Source organism: Dendropsophus ebraccatus, chromosome 6 (assembly GCF_027789765.1).
Source record: "Dendropsophus ebraccatus isolate aDenEbr1 chromosome 6, aDenEbr1.pat, whole genome shotgun sequence".
Classification (NCBI taxonomy): Eukaryota; Metazoa; Chordata; class Amphibia; order Anura; family Hylidae; genus Dendropsophus; species Dendropsophus ebraccatus.
The window spans coordinates 560,165-565,000 of record NC_091459.1 but is presented as its reverse complement, the minus strand read 5'-3'; the positions used below and the strand labels follow the sequence as shown (position 1 = coordinate 565,000).

Sequence of the window (4,836 nt, the reverse complement as noted above, 5' to 3'; positions counted from 1 at the left end):
GAGCTGCCCCAGCGCCTCACACTAACTACTATTCCTGCGGCCGCTGCTGCTGCTTCTCCTCTTTATTCCTCGTCCCCTCCAGTTGCAGGATGCAGCGACAAATACCGAGCGGCTCACTATGTGGCAGGAAGGGCTCGGGATCCTCCCGCGCAGGCGCCTCTCCCATTCACTTACAGTTGATCACTATTAGGCAGCAGCAGAGGGCAGCCATTGGTCTGTACATGGAGGAGGAGGGCAGAACCTGGCGGAGTCCGTGCGGGCGCGCTCACAGGGTGATAGGGCGCCTGACAACAGACGTGATGGCCGCCCTCATAGGGTGATAGGGCGCCTGACAACAGACGTGATGGCCGCCCTCATAGGGTGATAGGGCGCCTCACAACAGACGTGATGGCCGCCCTCATAGGGTGATAGGGCGCCTGACAACAGACGTGATGGCCGCCCTCATATGGCGCTTTACATTCCCGAGATAAGAGACGTGACGGCGGAGCTGTGCGGGATGTCACCCTGTGAGGCGGCTGGTGGCGGGAGGTCACCGTGTGAGGCGGCGGGAGGGGGGGTGGTTCCTCAGTGTGAGGCGGCGGGGAGGTCACCGTGTGAGGCGGCGGGAGGGGTTCCTCAGTGTGAGGCGGCGGGAGGTCACCGTGTGATGCGGCGGCGGATTCCTCCGCTAAGGTCCGTATGGCTGCGGCTGTGACTGACAGTGCAGGAGGAGCGCTGGCGGCGGCTCACACCACACATTGCCCTCAGATTTTCTCATTGTTTGTGCACACAGAATGGCGTCATCCGGATGTTAATGTCCTCACCTCACACCTCCATTTCCATACTAATCCCTGAGTGACTTCCAGCAGAGAAGCCGCATTAGGCGGGAGATGCCCTGAGGCGGATGGCGCAGGAATGTCGCACACAGCGGCCCCTCACAACCTAACGCACTGCCTCAAGGCAATGTTCACACTTTGTACCACACAGATGGTCTCTGATGAGAGGTCTGTGAGCAGACATGGCAGATCAGTCACATCTGTATAGAGAGGATCAGTCACATCTGTATAGAGAGGATCAGTCACATCTGTATAGAGAGGATCAGTCACATCTGTATAGAGAGGATCAGTCACATCTGTATAGAGAGGATCAGTCACAGCTGTATAGAGAGGATCAGTCACAGCTGTATAGAGAGGATCAGTCACATCTGTATAGAGAGGATCAGTCACATCTGTATAGAGAGGATCAGTCACATCTGTATAGAGGATCAGTCACATCTGTATAGAGAGGATCAGTCACATCTGTATAGAGAGGATCAGTCACATCTGTATAGAGAGGATCGGTCACATCTGTATAGAGAGGATCGGTCACATCTGTATAGAGGATCAGTCACATCTGTATAGAGGATCAGTCACATCTGTATAGAGGATCAGTCACATCTGTATAGAGAGGATCAGTCACATCTGTATAGAGAGGATCAGTCACATCTGTATAGAGAGGATCAGTCACATCTGTATAGAGAGGATCAGTCACATCTGTATAGAGAGGATCAGTCACATCTGTATAGAGAGGATCGGTCACATCTGTATAGAGAGGATCGGTCACATCTGTATAGAGAGGATCGGTCACATCTGTATAGAGAGGATCGGTCACATCGGTATAGAGAGGATCAGTCACATCTGTATAGAGGATCAGTCACATCTGTATAGAGAGGATCGGTCACATCTGTATAGAGAGGATCAGTCACATCTGTATAGAGAGGATCGGTCACATCTGTATAGAGAGGATCGGTCACATCTGTATAGAGGATCAGTCACATCTGTATAGAGGATCAGTCACATCTGTATAGAGGATCAGTCACATCTGTATAGAGGATCAGTCACATCTGTATAGAGAGGATCAGTCACATCTGTATAGAGAGGATCAGTCACATCTGTATAGAGGATCAGTCACATCTGTATAGAGGATCAGTCACATCTGTATAGAGGATCAGTCACATCTGTATAGAGGATCAGTCACATCTGTATAGAGAGGATCAGTCACATCTGTATAGAGAGGATCAGTCACATCTATAGAGGATCAGTCACATCTGTATAGAGGATCAGTCACATCTGTATAGAGAGGATCAGTCACATCTGTATAGAGGATCAGTCACATCTGTATAGAGGATCAGTCACATCTGTATAGAGGATCAGTCACATCTGTATAGAGAGGATCAGTCACATCTGTATAGAGGATCAGTCACATCTGTATAGAGAGGATCAGTCACATCTGTATAGAGAGGATCAGTCACATCTGTATAGAGGATCAGTCACATCTGTATAGAGAGGATCAGTCACATCTGTATAGAGAGGATCAGTCACATCTGTATAGAGGATCAGTCACATCTGTATAGAGAGGATCAGTCACATCTGTATAGAGAGGATCAGTCACATCTGTATAGAGAGGATCGGTCACATCTGTATAGAGAGGATCGGTCACATCTGTATAGAGAGGATCGGTCACATCTGTATAGAGAGGATCGGTCACATCGGTATAGAGAGGATCGGTCACATCTGTATAGAGGATCAGTCACATCTGTATAGAGAGGATCGGTCACATCTGTATAGAGAGGATCGGTCACATCTGTATAGAGAGGATCAGTCACATCTGTATAGAGAGGATCAGTCACATCTGTATAGAGGATCAGTCACATCTGTATAGAGAGGATCAGTCACATCTGTATAGAGAGGATCAGTCACATCTGTATAGAGAGGATCGGTCACATCTGTATAGAGAGGATCGGTCACATCTGTATAGAGGATCGGTCACATCTGTATAGAGGATCAGTCACATCTGTATAGAGGATCGGTCACATCTGTATAGAGGATCGGTCACATCTGTATAGAGAGGATCGGTCACATCTGTATAGAGAGGATCGGTCACATCTGTATAGAGGATCAGTCACATCTGTATAGAGAGGATCGGTCACATCTGTATAGAGATCGGTCACATCTGTATAGAGGATCGGTCACATCTGTATAGAGGATCGGTCACATCTGTATAGAGAGGATCGGTCACATCTGTATAGAGAGGATCGGTCACATCTGTATAGAGGATCAGTCACATCTGTATAGAGAGGATCAGTCACATCTGTATAGAGGATCGGTCACATCTGTATAGAGAGGATCGGTCACATCTGTATAGAGAGGATCGGTCACATCTGTATAGAGAGGATCGGTCACATCTGTATAGAGAGGATCAGTCACATCTGTATAGAGGATCAGTCACATCTGTATAGAGAGGATCAGTCACATCTGTATAGAGAGGATCAGTCACATCTGTATAGAGAGGATCAGTCACATCTGTATAGAGAGGATCAGTCACATCTGTATAGAGAGGATCAGTCACATCTGTATAGAGGATCAGTCACATCTGTATAGAGAGGATCAGTCACATCTGTATAGAGGATCAGTCACATCTGTATAGAGAGGATCAGTCACATCTGTATAGAGAGGATCAGTCACATCTGTATAGAGGATCAGTCACATCTGTATAGAGAGGATCGGTCACATCTGTATAGAGGATCGGTCACATCTGTATAGAGAGGATCGGTCACATCTGTATAGAGAGGATCGGTCACATCTGTATAGAGAGGATCGGTCACATCTGTATAGAGAGGATCGGTCACATCTGTATAGAGGATCGGTCACATCTGTATAGAGGATCGGTCACATCTGTATAGAGAGGATCGGTCACATCTGTATAGAGAGGATCGGTCACATCTGTATAGAGAGGATCGGTCACATCTGTATAGAGAGGATCAGTCACATCTGTATAGAGGATCAGTCACATCTGTATAGAGAGGATCAGTCACATCTGTATAGAGGATCAGTCACATCTGTATAGAGAGGATCAGTCACATCTGTATAGAGAGGATCAGTCACATCTGTATAGAGAGGATCGGTCACATCTGTATAGAGAGGATCGGTCACATCTGTATAGAGAGGATCGGTCACATCTGTATAGAGAGGATCGGTCACATCGGTATAGAGAGGATCGGTCACATCTGTATAGAGGATCGGTCACATCTGTATAGAGGATCAGTCACATCTGTATAGAGAGGATCAGTCACATCTGTATAGAGAGGATCAGTCACATCTGTATAGAGATCAGTCACATCTGTATAGAGAGGATCAGTCACATCTGTATAGAGAGGATCAGTCACATCTGTATAGAGAGGATCGGTCACATCTGTATAGAGAGGATCGGTCACATCTGTATAGAGAGGATCGGTCACATCTGTATAGAGGATCAGTCACATCTGTATAGAGGATCAGTCACATCTGTATAGAGGATCAGTCACATCTGTATAGAGAGGATCAGTCACATCTGTATAGAGAGGATCAGTCACATCTGTATAGAGAGGATCAGTCACATCGGTATAGAGAGGATCAGTCACATCTGTATAGAGAGGATCAGTCACATCTGTATAGAGAGGATCAGTCACATCTGTATAGAGAGGATCAGTCACATCTGTATAGAGAGGATCAGTCACATCTGTATAGAGAGGATCAGTCACAGCTGTATAGAGAGGATCAGTCACATCTGTATAGAGGATCAGTCACATCTGTATAGAGAGGATCAGTCACATCTGTATAGAGAGGATCAGTCACATCTACATGGAGGATCAGTCACATCTGTATAGAGAGGATCAGTCACATCTCCTACATGGAGGATCAGTCACATCTCCTACATGGAGGATCAGTCACATCTACATGAAGGATCAGTCACTTGTATGTGGAAGATCACAGTCATGTTTGCTGCAGTGGTGCAGACATTGCGGATCAGTCTAAAGTGATCAAAAAGTCCAATTTGCAC

General features: G+C 46.8%; 1 protein-coding gene across 2 annotated transcripts in view; it reads right to left on the bottom strand.

Moving 5' to 3' along the window:
* Positions 1-355, bottom strand: part of MAP3K4 (mitogen-activated protein kinase kinase kinase 4) — a 146,973-nt gene extending 146,618 nt beyond the window's left edge. For both annotated transcript variants that reach the window (XM_069974371.1, XM_069974372.1), the window contains exon 1: positions 1-355. This exon is cut by the window's left edge and continues 87 nt beyond it. The gene's annotated coding sequence lies outside the window, so the exon portion shown is untranslated.
* Between the last annotated feature and the right edge of the window lie 4,481 nt (positions 356-4,836).